The following is a 20,099-nucleotide window of genomic DNA, read 5'->3' as shown; positions in this document are numbered from 1 at the left end:
TGCTTGAAACATATAGGTAGCGGTCAGGGAAAGGTTGAAATATCAGTGAAGACACTTGCCAGTTGGTGCTCTGAGCACACGCCCTGGTAATCCATCTGTCCCCGCTGCCTTGTGAATGTTGACCTGTTTAAAGGTCACACAGTAGTCACACAGTCACACAGTGATCACACAGTCGTCCGGAACAGCTGGTGCTCTCATGCATGCTTCAGTGTTTGGCATGGGCCCCCTGATCTACAGCTGCAGCATTGAGAGCATCTTGACAGGCTGCATACAGTGTCTTGCGAAAGTATTCAGCCCCCTTGAACTTTGCAACCTTTTGCCACATTTCAGGCTTCAAACATAAAGATATAAAACTGGATTTTTTTGTGAAGAATCAAGAACAAGTTGGACACAGTCATGAAGTGGAACGACATTTATTGGATATTTCAAACTTTTTTAACAAATCAAAAACTGAAAAATTGGGCGTGCAAAATTATTCAGCCCCCTTAAGTTAATACTTTGTAGCGCCACCTTTTGCTGCGATTACAGCTGTAAGTCGCTTGGGGTATGTCTCTATCAGTTTTGCACATCGAGAGATTGACATTTTTTCCCATTCCTCCTTGCAAAACAGCTCGAGCTCAGTGAGGTTGGATGGAGAGCATTTGTGAACAGCAGTTTTCAGTTCTTTCCACAGATTCTCGATTGGATTCAGGTCTGGACTTTGACTTGGCCATTCTAACACCTGGATATGTTTATTTTTGAACCATTCCATTGTAGATTTTGCTTTATGTTTTGGATCATTGTCTTGTTGGAAGACAAATCTCCGTCCCAGTCTCAGGTCTTTTGCAGACTCCATCAGGTTTTCTTCCAGAATGGTCCTGTATTTGGCTCCATCCATCTTCCCATCAATTTTAACCATCTTCCCTGTCCCTGCTGAAGAAAAGCAGGCCCAAACCATGATGCTGCCACCACCATGTTTGACAGTGGGGATGGTGTGTTCAGGGTGATGAGCTGTGTTGCTTTTACGCCAAACATAACGTTTTGCATTGTTGCCAAAAAGTTCAATTTTGGTTTCATCTGACCAGAGCACCTTCTTCCACATGTTTGGTGTGTCTCCCAGGTGGCTTGTGGCAAACTTTAAATGACACTTTTTATGGATATCTTTAAGACATGGCTTTCTTCTTGCCACTCTTCCATAAAGGCCAGATTTGTGCAATATACGACTGATTGTTGTCCTATGGACAGAGTCTCCCACCTCAGCTGTAGATCTCTGCAGTTCATCCAGAGTGATCATGGGCCTCTTGGCTGCATCTCTGATCAGTCTTCTCCTTGTATGAGCTGAAAGTTTAGAGGGACGGCCAGGTCTTGGTAGATTTGCAGTGGTCTGATACTCCTTCCATTTCAATATTATTGCTTGCACAGTGCTCCTTGGGATGTTTAAAGCTTGGGAAATATTTTTTGTATCCAAATCCGGCTTTAAACTTCTTCACAACAGTATCTCGGACCTGCCTGGTGTGTTCCTTGTTCTTCATGATGCTCTCTGCGCTTTTAACGGACCTCTGAGACTATCACAGTGCAGGTGCATTTATACGGAGACTTGATTACACACAGGTGGATTGTATTTATCATCATTAGTCATTTAGGTCAACATTGGATCATTCAGAGATCCTCACTGAACTTCTGGAGAGAGTTTGCTGCACTGAAAGTAAAGGGGCTGAATAATTTAGCACGCCCAATTTTTCAGTTTTTGATTTGTTAAAAAAGTTTGAAATATCCAATAAATGTCGTTCCACTTCACGATTGCGTCCCACTTGTTGTTGATTCTTCACAAAAAAATACAGTTTTATATCTTTATGTTTGAAGCCTGAAATGTGGCAAAAGGTCGCAAAGTTCAAGGGGGCCGAATACTTTCGCAAGGCACTGTAACCACTTGGTATGGCAACTGCTTGGCATCCGACCGCAAGGCGCTACAGAGGGTAGTACGTACAGCCCAGTAAATCTCTAGGGCCGAGCTCCCTGTCATCCAGGACCTCTATACCAGGCGGTGTCAGAGGAAGCCCTTAAAAGTTGTCAAAGACTCCAGCCACCAAAGTCAGAGATTTTTCTCTCTGCCACTGCACGGCAAGCATTCCCGATGCCAGAAGTCTGGAACCAACAGGACCCTGAACAGCTTCTGCCCCCAAGATATGAGATTGCTAAATAGTTAGTTAAATAATTAACAAAACATACCCAGAATAACTTGGACCCTTTTTGCACTATAATCTCTTTTGACTCATCACATACTGTACTCTGCTGTTACTGTTTATTATCTATTCCGTTGCCTAGTCACTTTATTCCTACCTATATGTACATATCGACCTCAATTACCTCGTACCCCTGTACATAGACTCGGTACGGGTACCCCGTGTATATAGTGAGGTTATCGTTACACATTGTGTATTTATTCCTCATGTTATTATTTTTCTATTATTTCTATTTTTATCTCTGCATTGTTGGGAAGGGCCCGTAAGTAAGAATTTCACTGTCAGTCTACACCTGTTGTTTACAAAGCACGTGACAAATAAAATCATATTTGATTTGAATTGAATCTGTCTTATACTGTAATGTGTCATGTATTTGATTGAATTATTTTGTGACTATTATCTTGGCCTCTAATGTGCATCTTTGAGCTAAGAGTAACTAAATCATTTCATGTTGGGAATCTGATCGCAAGACATTAGCTCTTTGTTTCTTAGTCTCTTAACAAATGCCTATGGTTATCTTGGACACATGTAACTTGTAGTATTCTGAGTGATGATGGAAGGCTCGCTAGCTTGACTAGATCCATTGAATACGCTTATGGAGCTATAGCGTTCATATGAGATTGGAGTCAGATTGAATATTATATTATGGTCGTAGTACTCCTTCACTCATTTCTGTCATCCTCAGTCGGAGTGGATTTTCACTCTTTTACACGAACACAGAAACCACACACACACATTCAAAAACATGCAAACAAACACAGAGACGCAGGGCATTAACAGACATTTGTGTGTGGGAGTTAGACGTTTCTGCTTGTTGTGCTTGTTATGCTTGTCTCCTAGTCGTTAACGATGTCATTCTGTCTATAGAACAAAAGAGTTAGGATCAACAGCCTGTTGCAGAGGTTCCAGAGGCTCCGGTCAATTGACTCCCAGCTTAATGCCTGTCGTCAATAGTTTTAAAAGGACATTTTCATACATCCTCATAACTGCCTGTGTTAGAGACAGAAGAGAAGGAGAAAGAGGTTGGGTGGGAGGGAGGGAGAAAGGGGCAGGAGAGTGGAAGAAAGAGGAATGGTGGGAGAGAGAGAGTAACAGAGAGAGAGAGAGAGAGAAACAGAGAGAGAGATGGGGAGTGAGAGATTAAAGTGTTGTAGATCATGGTATCTACTGTATACAATTCTACAAACTCTCTACCCATTATAAGGGTCAATGTGATCAATGTGTCTCTATAACAATGGAGATTTTAGCATGTAACTTTTGGTGGGGCAAAAAAAATGAATAATGGAATGCATGCCAGCAAAGCCACCACACAACACAACACTAAACAATACGTTAATTATACTATAATAATTACAGATGGTGCCCACAAACTGTTAGGGCCTACATAAAGCTGTCCCAACATCTTACCACTGCTACATCTGTCTATCAGCGGAGCCTTGTTTGGCAGCGAAACAGTTCTTTCAGCCTCATTTATTGCCTTTAAAAAAACAGCTTATATGGATGACTTGCTTAAACAAATGTGGTATCTAATGGCAGATATGGAGGATATTGGGCAATCCGTAATTCAGATTAAGACAATGAGCGAGCTAGGACGGATGTAACGTTAGTCAATAGAACTATTTGTTTAGCACTTTTGAAGTGTACAGTGACAGAATTCAGAACATGGGCCATTCTTACAGCACTCTCATTGTACATCAAGTTAGAACCGTAGGATAAATAAAGGGGACATATAAGCAGACAATGAAAGCTCTTACATTTCTCTAAAACATGTTATAGGCTACAGTAGAACAGCCTGAACATTAGGCGAAATTAAGAGGGATAAATAGACCAAATTATTAGGGTGAGGCACATGGGCAACTAACATCTTACTACACAACATACACTGAGTATTACTTTCTTAGCTACATTATACATATATCCCTGGCATATTACATCATGTATGAAGCAGCATACAATACATTTTTGGACTCACATTGTTGTGGTCGGCTCACTTGAACAGAAAGGTTATTGCAGCACAAATCATGCTTCATTGACAGCATGGCCAATGTTTATCATTTTAAACTTGAAAAAGAGCCCCCTTATCCCAGATTTGGGACCACACAGTCACTGTCACTGATTCCTTCCAAACCACTTGTTGAATTTGCGATTAGATTGTCGACCTGATTCATGATGATGACTGCTAACTAAGATTGTGAAAGTATGATATTGACATGATAAGTCCAATCAAAGCTACTGTACATACAACGTGATTTGACATCATTTTATCTATGGCCAATGACCTTGAGCCTTCTTGGATGGGCACTTCTATGGCAGCAGCCGAAAGGGATAGAATTTAAGGTCTACTCTTACACTTGGCAATGAAGTAAAGTCCCCATGAGTGATAGAACACTGAGCCATTCATGGCACAACGCTCCGTATTTTCTGCTGGCTTGCCCCGCCACAACAGAAAGCACTGAGCTAGGCTGTCACCTTTTCTGTCTTATTTGATTGTTGTTTCCTTAGGTTACCGCTGGAGGGCACCCTTACCCTGTTTTACAGTTTCCAGGTTACCCTGATTATATGACTTATAGGATTCACCTGTGTTTAATTACCTTCTCTGTTCACCTGGTTGCCTTGTTATTTAGTTTCCTCAGTTGGCCTGTATCTTTGCTTAGGTCTCATGCTTTATTGGTGTGCTCTTGCTCTCACCCTTACCCTTGTTTCTGTAAACGTTCTGGATTTACCCGAACCTCTGCTCGCCGTGTTTCTCTGCGTCTGGGTTCGAGTTCATACTAGCATAATTGTTACAGTAGACCTAAGCCTACAATGGACCCAGCAGAGATTTCTCAGTCGTCCGAGGAACATGCCGAACTACTCCATTTACGTTCGGCTCTCACCCATCATGGAACTGTGATTGGTCGCCATGAGGAGCGGTTGCAGTCAGTGTCGTATGATTTAAGAACTCTTGTGTCCGCTCTGCAGACAAGACAGATGGGAGAAACAGCTGCTGCACCTGTGGCTGTTCCTAATCCTCCACTCCCTACAAGCTCAGCATTTTCCTCCCTTCGGGAGCCTCATCTCCCAGCACCGGAGCACTATGAGGGGCATCTGGGTTTCTGCTCCAATGCTCGCTGGCTTTCGAGCTTCAGTTGTCAACGTTTCCCACCGAGCGTTCCAGAGTGGCATACGTCATCTCCTTGCTCTCAGACATTTGTTTTAATTGGCAAAGCTTTATCTAGAAGATGAAGAGGGTTTTTGATCACCACATCAGTGGCAGGAACACTGCTCAAATACTCATTGTGCTTCAGCAGGGCAGCCGGAGCATAGCTGATTACTCCATTGACTTTCGGACGCTAGCCGCTGATAGCGGTGTAATACAGAGGCACTTCCCTCAGTCTTTCTGAATGGACTCAGCAAGGTTCTCAAGGAGGAAGTGACTTCCTGGGACAACCTGACACTCTGGATGAGCTTATCGTTGTGGTCATCCGGATTGACAACCGGCTTCGGGAACATCGTTGGGAGAGGATGGAGGGTTTCCGAGTTGTTTCCAGTGTTTCGGGTTCCAGTGAGGGAGTTAATTCTTTGTTTGTTCCACTGCCTTATGCTGCATCTGCTTTGCCTGTATCCCGTCAAAGTTCTCAATTTGGCTCTGGTTCTCCTTCATATCCTTCAGAGGAGATGCAATTGGGACGCACCAGACTTTCCGCTCTGGAGAGAAAGCACAGAATTAACAAGCAATGTTGTCTTTAATGTGGACAGTCTTGGCATTTCTGTGCCTCCTGTCCAGAGCTGACAGGAAATGGGATAACTCGTCAGTAGACGGGAGAATACTGGTGAGTCAGATACATTCTCCAGCTGCTGACAGGGTACGCACATTACTTCCGGCAAACATGCGGTGGGAAAATGGGCAGTTACGCAATCCTGCTTTACGCAAACCAGCTGTTTTCTGGATCGCACATTAGCTTGCCAACAGGGGCTGCCTCTCATTAAATTGGACATTCCGTTGTTGGTTACTGCGCTGGATGGTCAACCCTTAGGGTCTGGGAAGGTGAAGCTACTCAACATGCCTATTCAGCTACGACTTTTGGATTATCATGTGGAGTTTATCAAGTTACATTTGGTGGACTCTCCTGAGCTTCCACTGGATCTTGGACATCTGTGACTTTCTATCCATAATCCTCAAATTGACTGGTCTTCAGGAAGAGTTCTGTGATGGAATCCTTCATGCCAGTCCACCTGCCAGAAACTCTCTCCACATCTATCCGGCCATGCTCGTCTGGAGGCTTCCGATTATCCTGTTCTCCCAGCTGGGGATGACAAGCCTGATCTTTCCCGCGCACCTCGGGATTACTGGGATCTGGGTCAGGTCTTCCGCAAACAAAGGGCAAACGAACTGTCTCCTCACAGGTCCCACGATTGTGCCATCGACCTCCTGCCCGGAACCACTCCTTTGAGAGGAGGGCTGTATTCTCTCTCAGGTCCAGAGACTGCAGCCATGAGCAGATTAATTAACTTCTTATGGTATAGGGGACCCATTTGGGCAAAAAACAGGGAAAATGCAGCACGGCAAATTCAAAAAAAATTATATAAAAATAAAACTTTCATTAAATCACACATGTAAGATACTCAATTAAAGCTACACTCGTGAATCCAGCCGACATGTCAGATTTTAAAAGGCCTTTCGGTGAAAGCATAGGAAGCTATTATCTGATGATAGCACAATAGTAAACAAAGAGGGTGGCATATTTCAACCCTGCTGGCGCTACACAAAACGCAGAAATAAAATATAAAACATGCATTACATTTGACGAGCTTCTTTTGTTGGCACTCCAATATGTCCCATAAACATTACAATTGGTCCTTTTGTTCAATTAATTCCATCCATATATATCCATTTATTTGACGTTTTTGATTCAGAAAAAAACAGCTTCCAAAAAATGCAACGTCACTATAAAATATTTCAAAAGATGCCTATAAACTGCCAAAATATTTCAAACTACTTTTGTAAAACAACTTTAGGTATTTCTAAACGTTAATAATCAATCAAATTGTAGATGGGTCTATCTGTGTTCAATACAGAAAGACAACAACCCAACGCTACTTTTCACGTCTTGCACACTCTCAACAGTGTTACCCAGTTCCTAGATGGCCTACTTCTTCATTGCACAAATTAATAACCTCAACCAAATTCCAAAGACTGGTGACATCCAGTGGAAGCGGTAGGAACTGAAAACAGGTTCCTAAGAAATATAATTTGCCAATAAGAAAACAGTGAACAGACAGAGACCTCAAAAAATAATTCTGAACGGTTAGTCCTTGGGGTTTTGCCTGCTACATAAGTTCTGTTATACTCACAGACATGATTCAAACAGTTTTAGAAACTTCAGAGTGTTTTCTATCCAAATCTACTAATATATATATATATATATATGTATATATATATTCCTGGCATGAGTAGCAGGAAGTTGAAATGGGGCACGTTATTTATCCAAAAGTTAAAATGCTGCCCCCTATACCTGATTAATGATGTGCTGCACGACTTCCTTCACCAGTTCAGGTTGTGTACCTGGATGACATCCTCATCTTCTCCAGGTTGAACACATCCAACATGTTCACCAGGTTCTTCTAAGACACTTCTCTCACCACTTGTTTGTGAAGGCCGAAAAGTGTGAGTTTCACGTTCCTCAGTTCTCCTTCCTGGGGTACATTGTGTCTCAGGGCTGTGTACGGATGGACTCCCAAAAGGTAGAGATGGTGGTCAAATGGCCGCGGCCCAGCACAGTCAAGCAAGTACAGCATTTTGAGGGTTTTACTAATTTCTACTGGAGATTTGTGAGAAATTAGTTTGGTGGCTGCGCCATTGACAGAGCTCACCAAGGGCTCGACTGGGCATGTAAGCTGGACCCCTGCTGCTAAGAAGGCATTCCAGGACCTGAAACTTAGATTTTTTTCTGCAGCTAGTTCATGCGGATCCTTATCTTCCCTTCGTGGTAGAGGTGGATGCCTTTGATGTTGATGGGGGTGTGGTTCTGTCTCAGCCCTCGGCTAAAGACCAAAAGCTTCATCCCTGTGCCTTCTTCTTCATCCTGCGCCAACACCTTATTGACCCTGGTCTCATCTCTCTATGGATTTCATCACAGGTATTCCATCCTCAGTGGGCCATAATGTCATCCTGGTCATTGTGGACTGCTGTTCCAAGGCGTCACATTTAATTCTAAGCTTCAATCTGCACCTGAGACTGCTCAGCCACAGTGGCTTGCGAATGTAATCACCCCGCTTGGCATTTCTCCTATTTTGTTGCCTTACAACCTGGAATTGAAATTGATTTTTGGGGGGTTTGTATCATTTGATTTACACAACATGCCTACCACTATGAAGATGCAAATATGGTTTATTGTGAAACAAACAAGAAATAATACCCCAAAAAATGAAAACACGAGCATGCATAACTATCCACCCCCCCAAAGTCAATACTTTGTAGAGACACCTTTTGCAGCAATTACAACTGCAAGTCTCTTGGGGTATGTCTCTATAAGCTTTGCACATCTAGCCACTGGGATGTTTGCCCATTCTTTAACTTCTTATTGCTGGGGGCAGTATTGAGTAGCTTGGATGAATAAGTTGCCCAGAGTAAATGGCCTACTCCTCAGTCTCAGTTGCTAATATATGTATATTATTATTAGTATTGGACAGAAAACACTATAAAGTTTCTAAAACTGTTTGAATTATATCTGTGAGTATAACAGAACTCATATGGCAAGCAAAATCCTGAGGAGATATCAAAACAGGAAGTGAGAATTCGGAGCTTTGTATGTATTCACCAGAGTCCCCAATGAAATCCCCTTGAGATATTAATGATGTTGCACTGCCTAGGGGTTCCACTAGATGTCAACCGTCAATATACAGTATAATGAGACTTCTATGGTGTTGTGGGAGTGAATGATAGCAGAATCAGTCAGGTGTCTGGCAGTCAGCCATTTTCTGATCATGCTTATTCCTCATGTTAGTCACTTGCGTTCCATGGCTCATGAAGACAAGAAGGAATAGACTGGTTGGAACTTTATTGAAGGTATATGTGAAAAACATCCTAATGATTGATTCTGTACAGAGTTTGAAATGTTTCTTCGACCTGCTATATAACTTTTTTAAGTTTTTGTCCGTTGTAATGCTGACCAGAATGAGCGTTTGGATATGCATACCAAACGCGCTAACAAAATAAGGTATTTGGACATAAATAACGGACATTTTCTAACGAAACAAACATTTGTTGTGGACCTGGGATTCCTGCTTTCTGATGTAGATCATCAAAGGGAATATTTATCATGTAATTTCTTGTTTATGTTGACGTCAACATGGCGGCTATTGTGACAAATGTTTCTGAGCGCCGTCTCAGATTATTGCATGGCTGGCTTATTCCGTAAAGTTATTTTGAAATCAGACACAGCGGTTGCATTAAGGAGAGGTATATCTATAATTCCATGTGTATAACTTGTATTATCATCTACATTTATGATGAGTATTTCTGTTGAATGATGGGGCTATGCAAAATCACTGGATGTTTTTGGAACTAGTGAATGTTCGGCCAATGTAAACTCATATTTTGATAAATATGAACCTTATCAAACAAAACATACATGTATTGTGTAACATGAAGTCCTATTTGTGTCATCTGATGAAGATCATCAACGGTTAGTGATTAATTTTATCTTTATTTGTGCTTTTTGAAACTCCTCTCTTTGGCCAGGAAAAAAAATGGCTGTGTTTTTCTGTGGCTATATGTGGTGACCTAACGTAATCGTTTGTGGTGCTTTTCCTGTAAAGCATATTTGAAATCGTACACTGTGGTGGGATTAACAACAAGAATAGCTTTAAAATGGTATGATATACATGATTGTTTGAGGATTGTTAATTATGTTTTTTTGATGTTTTAAAAATGGCGCCCTACACTTTGACTGGCTGTTGTTATTTCGCTCCCGTTAACGGGATTGCAGCCATAAGAGGTTAACCTCTAGCGACGAGCAGTCCCGTATCCGGGAGCTTAATCATAGCCTCAAGCGCATTATCATAACGCAACGTTTCCTATTCATGAAAATCGCAAATGAAATTAAATGAAATAAATATATTCAAACACAAGCTTAGCCTTTTGTTAACAACACTGTCATCTCAGATTTTCAAAATATGCTTTTCAATCAAAGCTACACAAGCATTTGTGTAAGAGTATTGATAGCCTAGCATAGCATTAAGCCTAGCATTCAGCAGGCAACATTTTCACAAAAACAAGAAAAGCATTCAAATAAAATAATTTACCTTTTAAGAACTTCGGTCGATTTCAATGACGAGACTCTCAGTTAGGTAGCAAATGTTCAGTTTTTTCAAAAATATTATTTGTGTTGGCGAAATAGCTCCGTTTTGTTCATCACGTTTGGCTAAGAAAAAGACCGGAAAGTGCAGTCACTACAACGCCAAACTTTTTTACAAATTAGCTCCATAATATCGACAGAAACATGGCAAACGTTGTTTAGAATCAATCCTCAAGGTGTTTTTCACATATCTATTCGATAATATATCAGTCGTGACAGTTGGTTTCTCATCAGAAGCAAACGGAAAAATACTGCAGCTAGAGATTACGCAATAATTGCAACGGAGGACACCAAGCGACCACCTGGTAGATGTAGTCTCTTATGGGCAATCTTCCAATGATATGCCTACAAATACGTCACAATGCTGTCGACACCTTGGGGAAGCGACAGAAAGCCTAAGCTCATTCGTGGCCCATTCACAGCCATATAAGGAGTCATTGGCATGAGGCGGTTTCAAAAAATGCGGCACTTCCTGATTGGATTTTTATCTGGGTTTCGCCTGTAACATCAGTTCTGTGGCACTCACAGAAAATATCTTTGCAGTTTTGGAAACGTCAGAGTGTTTTCTTTCCAAGGCTGTCAATTATATGCATAGTCGAGCATCTTTTCGTGACAAAATATCTTGTTTAAAACGGGAACGTTTTTCATCCCAAAATTTAAATAGCACATAAATAGCATATCCAAGAAGTTAAGGAAAAGCTGCTCCAGCTCCATCAAGTTGGATGGGTTCCGCTGGTGTACAGCAATCTTTAAGTCATACCACAGATTCTCAATTGGATTGAAGTCATTCCATAGGCCATTCGAAGGCAATTCAATGTGCTGCTTTAGCAGTATGCTTAGGGTCATTGTCCTGCTGGAAGGTGAACCTATGTCCCAGTCTCAAATCTCTGGAAGACTGAAACAGGTTTCCCTCAAGAATTTCCCTGTATTTATCACCATCCATCATTCCTTCAATTCTGACCAAATATCCTATCCCTGCCAATGAAAAACATTCCCACAGCATGATGCTGCCACCACCATGCTTCACTGTGGGGATGTTGTTCTCGGGGTGATGAGATGTGTTGGGTTTGTGCCAGACATAGCATTTTCCTTGATGGCCAGAAAGCTCAATTTTAGACTCATCTGACCAGAGTAACTTCTTCCATATGTTGTAAAGCCCAGCTCTGTAGCTCTGTGGAGTGTACGGCGTAAAGTGGTCCTAGGGACAGATTTTCCAATCTCCGCTGTGGAGCTTTGGAGCTCCTTCAGGGTTATCGTTGGCCTCTTTGTTACCTCTCTGAATAATGCCTGGTCCGTGGGTTTTGGTGGGCGGCCCTCTCTTTGCAGGTTTGCTGTGATGATGCCATATTCATATCCATTTTTTACAATGGATCTAACTGTGTTCTGTGGGATGTTCAAAGTTTCAGATCTTTTTTTATAACCCAACCCTGATCTGTACTTCTCCACAACTTTGTCCCTGACCTGTTTGGACAGCTCCTTTGTCTTCATAGTGCCGCTTGATTGGTGGTGTTGCAGACTCAGGGGCCTTTCAGAGCAGGTGTATATATACTGAGATCATGTGACAGATCATATAACACTTAGAAAGCACACAGGTGGACTTTATTTAACCTGTCTGGGAACGGAACCCCGTTCCGCTAGAGGAACCCCTTGCCAACAGCCAATGAAATTGCATGGCGCCAAATACAAATCAACAGAAATCTCATAAATCAAATTTCTCAAACATACAAGTATTAGGCACCATTTTAAAGATATAATTCTCATTAATCCAGTCACAGTGTCTGATTTCAAAAATGCTTTACATCGAAGCTCCACAAACAATTATGTTAGATCACCACCAAGTCACGAAAAACCTAGCCATTTTTCCAGACAAAGAGAGGAGTCACAAAAAGCACAAGTAGAGATAAAATTAATCACTTACCTTTGATTATCTTCATCAAATGACACTCATAGGGCTTCATGTTACACAATACATGTATGTTTTGTTTGATAAAGTGCATATTTATATCCCAAAATCTCATTTTACATTGGCGTGTTATGTTCTGTAATATTTTGCTTCCAAAACATGCAGTGATTTTGCAGAGAACCACGTCAATTTACAGAAATACTCACTATAAATGTTGATGAAAATACAACTGTTATGCATGGAACTTTAGATAAACGTCTCCTTAATTTAAACGCTGTGTCAGATTTAAAAAATTTTTACGGAAAAGCATACCATGCAATGATCTGAGTACGGAGCTCAGAGCCCAAACCAGCCAAAATAAAAATCCGCCATGTTGCGTAGTCAACATTAGTCAGAAATAGCATTATAAATATTCACTTACCTTTGATGATCTTCATCAGAATGCACTACCAGGAATCCCAGTTCCACAATAAATGTTTGATTTGTTCGAAAAAGTTCATCATTTATGTCCATATACATTTGGTAACAAATCGAAACGCGCGTGCAACTTCCAGCGGAAAGATCAGCCGAAAATTCCAAAAAGTTATATTACTGGTCGTAGAAACATATCAAACGATGTATAGAATCAATCTTTAGGATGTTTTTATCATGCATGTTCAATAATATTCCAACCGGAGAATTCCATTGTCTGTAGAAAAGCAATGGAACGGGAGCTACCTCTCATGCAAATGCGCGTGACTGAGCGCGTGACTGCTGGCAGACCTCTAACTCATTCCCCTCTCATTCAACCCCCTTCATCAAACAATGTTCTAAAGATGGTTGACATCTAGTGGAAGACTTAGGAAGTGCAACATAACCAATATCCCACCTTATCTTCAATAGGGGCTGAGTTGAAAAACTACAAAGCTCAGATTTCCCACTACCTGTTTGGATTTTTTCTCAGGTTTTTGCCTGCCATATGAGTTCTGTTTTACTCACAGATGTCATTTAAACAGTTTTAGAAACTTCAGAGTGTTTTCTATCCAATACTACTAATAATATCCATATATCAGCATCTGGGACTATGTAGGAGGCGGTTTACTCTGGGCACGCTTTTTATCCAAAAGTGAAAAGCCCAAACAGGTTAACTGATTATGTGACTTCTGAAGGTAATTGGTTGCACCAGATCTGATGTAGGGGCTTCATAACAAAGGGGTGAATACATATGCATGCACCAGTTTATTTTTGAAAATGTAATTTTTTTCATTTCACTTCACCAATTTGGATGTCCATTACATGAAATCCAAATAAAAATATATTTAAATTACAGGTTGTAATGCAACAGAATAGGAAAAAAGACAAGGGGGTGAATAGTTTTGCAAGGCACTGTAGTTATTCAGCATGTTTTTTGACATTCACGGACTTCCACTGGACATCGTCTCCGACTGGGGCCCCCAGTTTTCCTCCAGATTCTGTAGGGCATTCTGTACTCTTCTGGGGTCATCAGCCAGTTTGTCCTCAGGCTATCACCCTCTGTCCAATGGTCAAACGGAGCGGGTGAACCAGGATCTGGTGGACGCGTTACGGTGCTGTGTGTCCGCTAACACTGCCACTTGGAGTCAGAATCTTCCCTGGTTGGAGTACGCACACAACAGTCTCCGGTGTTCCTCCACCGGCCTGTCACCATTCCAGAATTTGTACAGATACATATCCTGTTTCCAGAGCAGGAGATTGAAGTGGTAGTTCCATCCACTCAACATCTCATCTCTCGTTGCCGCCAGACCTGGAAGAGCGCTCCGTCAGCGCTCCTGAGTTCCTCAGCTCGGGTCCAACGACAGGTCAACCATCATCACCGTTTGAGTCCACTCCTGCATCCAGGCCAGATGGTCTGGTTGTCTACTAGGGGGGGGGGGGGGGGGGGGTTGTAACAGTTTCTGTGTTATTTGATTGTTATTTATTTAGGTTACCGCTGGAGGGCACCCTTTCCCTATTTTCTAGTTTCCAGGTTATCCTGACTATGACTTATAGGATTCACCTGTGTTTAATTACCTCCTCTGCTTACCTGGTTGCCTTGTTATTTAGTTTCCTCAGTTGGCCTGTATCTTTGCTTAGGTTTCATGTTTTATTAGTGTGCTCTTGTGCAGTTGCCTTATATCTGTTAAGACTCTAATTAAAAGTTCTGGATTTATCCTTACATCTGCTAGCTGTGTTTCTCTGTGCCTGGGTTCAAGTTCGTACTAGCATTATTTTGGAGCTGCCTTACTCAAGAAAACAAAAAAGAGACCATGTTTGTATGCGGCTTTATTAACTCAATGATTTTTGCAAACTTGTATGTGACATGTATTAATGCCAAAACAACATGCAAAACCGGCAAGCCCAAAAAAGCGCCTGTCCTGAGTGACAGTACGTCACTGCTCTTTAATGATCTATAAATATAACTCCAGTATATCATTCATCACTGGAGGCAGGCTCAGCAGTATGACTAGACAGTAATGACTCATTAGGCTGTATTAGATCTTTCCTTGATGTGATTTAGGCAGAGTGCTGCTGAATGAGGCCTGATAAAACGCAGAGTCAAAATAGTCCTTATCAGTGCTTCTATGTAATAAGTGAGGCACACACAGAGACCCAGAAACAGAAGCATGCTCACACACACACACACACACACATGCACACTTGAATTCAAAGTTCGGAACAGCTAGATGGAGAGAGAGAGAGAGGCAGAGAGATCATCTCCAACAGTCTCTAAATCACTATCTCCACAGACCCATGATGTGTAAGATGATATGGCTGACCCTGTCAAAAAACACATTTCACTGCACCAGTGCAGTTTGTAACAATATATATATACAGTACCAGTGAAAAGTTTGGACACACCTACTCTTTCAAGGGTTTCTCTTTATTATTTACTATTTTCTAAATTCTTCATCAAGTGTTCAGAGGAGACTGCATGAATCACGCCTTCATGGTCGAATTACTGCAAATAAACCACTACTAACAGACACCAATAAAAGAAGAGACTTACTTGGCCAAGAATCATGAGCAATGGACATTAGACCGGTGGAAATCTGTCCATTTGTCTGATGAGCCCAAATTTGCGATTTTTGGTTCCAACCCCCGTGTTTTGTGAGATGCAGAGTAGGTGAACAGATGATCTCTGCTTGTGTGATTCCCACTGTGAAGCATGGACGAGGTGTGATGGTGTGGGGGTGCTTTGTCAGTGATTTATTTAAAATTCAATGCACACTTAACCAGCATGAATACCACAACACTCTGCAGCAATACTCCATCCCATCTGGTTTGTGCTTAGTAGGATTATCATTTGTTTTTCAACAGGACAATGACCCAACATACCTCCAGGCTGTGTAAGGGCTATTTGACCAAGAAGGACTGATGAAGTGCAGCATCAGATGACCTGGCCTCCACAATCACCGGAACTCAACCCAATGGAGATGGTTGGGGATGAGTTGGACTGAAGAGTGAGGGAAAAGCAGCCAACAAGCGCTCAGCATATGTGGGAACTCATTCAAGACTGTTGTAAAAGCATTCAGGTGAAGCTGGTAGAGAGAATGCCAAGAGTGTGCAAAGGGTGTCTACTTTGAAGACTCTCAAATATGAAATATATATATAGATTTTTTTATCAGTTTTTTGGTTCCTACATGACTCCATATGTGTTATTTCATAGTTTTGACGTTTTCACTATTATTCTACAATGTACAAATTACTAAACTTAAAGAAAAACATTGAATGAATAGTGTCCAAACTGTTGACCGTTACTGTAAACAGTTGAAGTCAGAAGTTTACATACACTTAGGTTGGTGTCATTAAAACTCATTTTTCAAGCAATCCACACATTTCTTGTTAACAAACTATAATTTTGGCAAGGCTGTTAGGACATCTACTTTGTGTATGACACAAGTAATATTTCCAACAATTGTTTACAGACAGATTACTTCACTTATAAATCACTGTATCGCAGTTTACGTATACTAAGTTGACTGTGCCTTTAAACAGCTTGGAAAATTCCAGAAAATTATGTCATGGTTTTAGAAGATTCTGATAGGCTAATTGACATCATTTGAGTCAATTGGAGGTGTACCTGTAGATGCATTTCAAGGCTTACCTTCAAATGCGTGCCTCTGTGCTTGACATCTCGGGAAAATCAAAAGAAATCACCCAAGACCTCAGAAAAAAAATGTAGACCTCCACTAGTCTGGTTCATCCTTGGAGGCAATTTCTAAACGCCTGAAGGTACCTCGATCATCTGTCAAACAATACGCAAGTAGAAACACCATGAGACCATGCAACGGTCATACCGCTCAGGACGGAGACGCGTTCTGTCTCCTAGATATGAACGTACTTTGGTGCGTAAAGTGCAAATCAATCCCAAAACAACAGCAAAGGACCTTGTGAAGATGCTGGAGGAAAAAGTTATGAAAGTATCTACATCCACAGTAAAACAAGTCCTATATCGACATAACCCGAAAGGCCGCAGAGCTTGGAAGAAGCCACTGCTCCAAAACCGCCATAAAAAAGCCAGACTACGTTTTGCAACTGCAAATGGGGACAAAGATCATACTTTTTGGAGAAATGATCTCTGGTCTGATGAAACAAAAATAGAACTGTTCGGCCATAATGACCATCGTTATGTTTGGAGGAAAAAGGGGGAGGGTTGCAAGCTGAAGAACACCATCCCAACCGTGAAGCACAGGGTGGAAGCATCATGTTGTGGGGGTGCTTTGTTGTAGGAGGTCCTGGCACACTTCACAAAATAAGGAAGGAAAAGTAGGTGGATATATTGAACCAATATCTCAAGACAAGAAGAAGTTAAAGCTTGGTCGCAAATGGGTCTTCCAGATGGACAATGACCCCAAGCATTCTTCCAAAGTTGTGGCAAAATGGCTTAAGGAATACAAAGTCAAGGTATTGGAGTGGCCATCACAAAGCCCTGACCTTATTCCCATAGAAAATTTGTGGGCAGAACTGAAAAATCGTGTGCGAGCAAGGAGGCCTACAAACCTGACTCAGTTACAGCAGCTCTGTCAGGAGGAATGGGCCAAAATTCACCCAACTTATTGTGGGAAGCTTGTGGAAGGCTACCCGAAACGTTTGACCCAAGTTAAACAGTTTAAAAGGCAATGCTACCAAATACTAATTGAGTGTATGTAAACGTCTTACCCACTGGGAATGTGATGAAATAAATAAAAGCTGAAATATAAAATTCTCTCTACTATTATTCTGACATTTTACATTATTAAAATAAAGTGGTGATCCTATCTGACCTAAGACAGGGAATTTTTACTAGGATTAAATGTCAGGAGTTGTGAAAAACTGTACATTTATTTGGCTAAAGTGTATGTAAACTTCTGACTTCAACTGTGAAGACAGTACTTTTTTTTCAGTTGCCTTCCTTCCCTAGGGGAACTGCTGGGATTGGTTTATGTTTTGCCAATCAAACTGAACCAGTATTCCATGTAAATAAAACAAATCTTACTGTAGAGTAATGGGAAACCATTACAGTTAGTTCCTGTTGGGAGGATCACCGCCATCAAAAGTAATAGCGGCATTAAATATTCATGACATTGAGAAGAATAAGAGGAAGAAGAAATTTAAGAAACATAAATGAAGGGGGGACATGAATTCAACTCCTGTTGAGAAATATGTGAGATAACATTCTGACTTTTAGTAAAAGTGATGATTCTTTTTTGAAAAGTGTCTCTCTCTCTCTGTCACTGCAAGGTGTTTCAAAGACAACCTTTCATTGCCTCTGATCGGGAAAAATAATACAAAAAACTCCTGAGTTGGCAATCTTGACTTCGCGAAGACTGCGGTGAAACCTATTTCTCTTTTATGTTTAATCCTTTTTCTCTTTTCTCCTTTTTTCTTTCTATAATTTTTTTCTCTGGCTCGGAATCAAAAGAAAGCTGTCTGAGAATCTACGGTATGAACAGTCAGCAATATCCATCGTTATCTGGCTTCCTGAGGAGTTTAAAGTTAGAGGTCATGCATTGGCTTCGCTGTCTACGCACATATGATGCGAGGAGGGGGGAAGAAGGGTTCAGAGGTCAATGTAGTCATGTCATTCACAAGAAAACAAAGGTTTTTTTCTGTGTTATTATGCAGGTAGATGAGGAGAGTAAATGGGGTTTCTCACTCGCTCGCTCAGTTTGAATACTTTTCATTATGGAAAAGCCTCCTTGGGCCTCGTATCTTCAATTTCGTTCTTTACTCCTTAACGTCTTTTTTTTCTCCTGCCTTATTCACAAGTGTTCCAGTGGGAACATCAGGAATATATTGGTGAATGATAAAGAAATATTGCTTTGTTCCATGTGCGGTTTAACAGTTGATTTAGCAGCTTCAACATAGTTGCTGGTCGTGTCTGAAATCTACTACTTACTAAAACTACATAATTTGTAGTAACCATACAACATAATATTTAGAATGTACTGTTTAGTATTACCGAATGCAGCAATCAACCAATATCAACATACTAGGCTCACCCATCCTGAGAATACCTCATCTAATGCTCAGCAGCATTGGTTTCCTCCATTCATTCAATTTGGTAAAGACTGTCCTCTTACATGATCATCAAGTTCCAACTTTCAACTTTTATTAGATGTCTGTATGGGATACACATGGTGTGCATCGTCCAACAAAATGCGTACTTGCCGGTTCCTTCTTGACAATACAACAACAGTAAGAAATAATATGAAATAAGAATACTGATAAATATAAATAACAATCAGCTGATTATCAGATGTTGTCAAACACACGTGAGTCTGGAAAGATCATTCTCTTCTTCAAAAGTGTGCAGCTAATTCTAATAGATGAAAAGTTAGAATGAGTATAAATTCCTGGCATTTAAAGCATACTCAATTTAGTGTATAATGGGTTCAACAGTATATGCTTTAACAGAAAAGTCCAGCGTCCGATTTACCCCTTTATTTCTCCAATTGGTAGTTACTGAGACAAAGCCTGGACTCAAACCAGGATCTCTAGTGGCACAGCTAGCACTGCGATGCAGCACCTTAGACCACTGTGCCACACGGGAGGCCCACTGACAACATTTAAATCCCAGGTGGATTCCTATATTATTCTATAGCAGCTTTCACTGGCAACATTTCAATCCCAGGTAGATTCCAACAGTAGTTCTATAGCAGCTTTCACTGACAACGTGTCAATCCCAGGTGGATCTTTGTCAGCAATTTCTATAAATTCTCCCTGTTCCATGAGCATGGAGAATTGATGTCCTTCTCTACTTGAGGTTCAGAGAGGCTGACTGACAGACATATTAGGCATCAGAATAAAAGTGAAAAGTTCATAGATGGTGGGAGACATGAGCAGGTTTTTTTCCTGTTGAGGCTGGCCTGTATATGCTGTGTGAATTGAGTCACCACATTTAAACATGAATCCCTGAAAACGGTCAGAACTGTGATCGAAAAAGCCAAATTTTACTAAACTGCATGCAGAGACAGAGACCGATTCAGTCGTGGGCAGAGAAGGAGCACTTTAAGGTACTACAAAACATAGCAAACTGCTCAAAGACCGCAATTTACCTTTGGTAGGCTGTAATGCAATTACAGAATAGGTAATGCAATCACTCTGGCTAGCTGGGTGGGTGGGTAATGGCAGGGAATGACAGTGGTTGATGTGAAG

The 20,099-nt window shown here is 41.2% G+C and overlaps 1 long non-coding RNA gene across 1 annotated transcript in view; it reads left to right on the top strand.

Annotated features, from left to right (window-relative positions):
* The window catches only part of LOC149975618 (uncharacterized), a 113,687-nt gene extending 97,269 nt beyond the window's left edge, over positions 1–16,418 (top strand). The window contains exon 3 of the long non-coding RNA XR_016488594.1: positions 15,780–16,418. This is a non-coding gene — a long non-coding RNA (uncharacterized LOC149975618). The remainder of the gene's footprint in view (positions 1–15,779) is intronic.
* Positions 16,419–20,099: the final 3,681 nt, after the last annotated feature.

Source organism: Oncorhynchus mykiss, chromosome 18 (assembly GCF_057628025.1).
Source record: "Oncorhynchus mykiss isolate SJ-2025 chromosome 18, ASM5762802v1, whole genome shotgun sequence".
NCBI classification, from domain to species: Eukaryota; Metazoa; Chordata; class Actinopteri; order Salmoniformes; family Salmonidae; genus Oncorhynchus; species Oncorhynchus mykiss.
The sequence above is the reverse complement of the archived record's forward strand: the minus strand, read 5'-3'. Positions and strand labels throughout refer to the sequence as shown.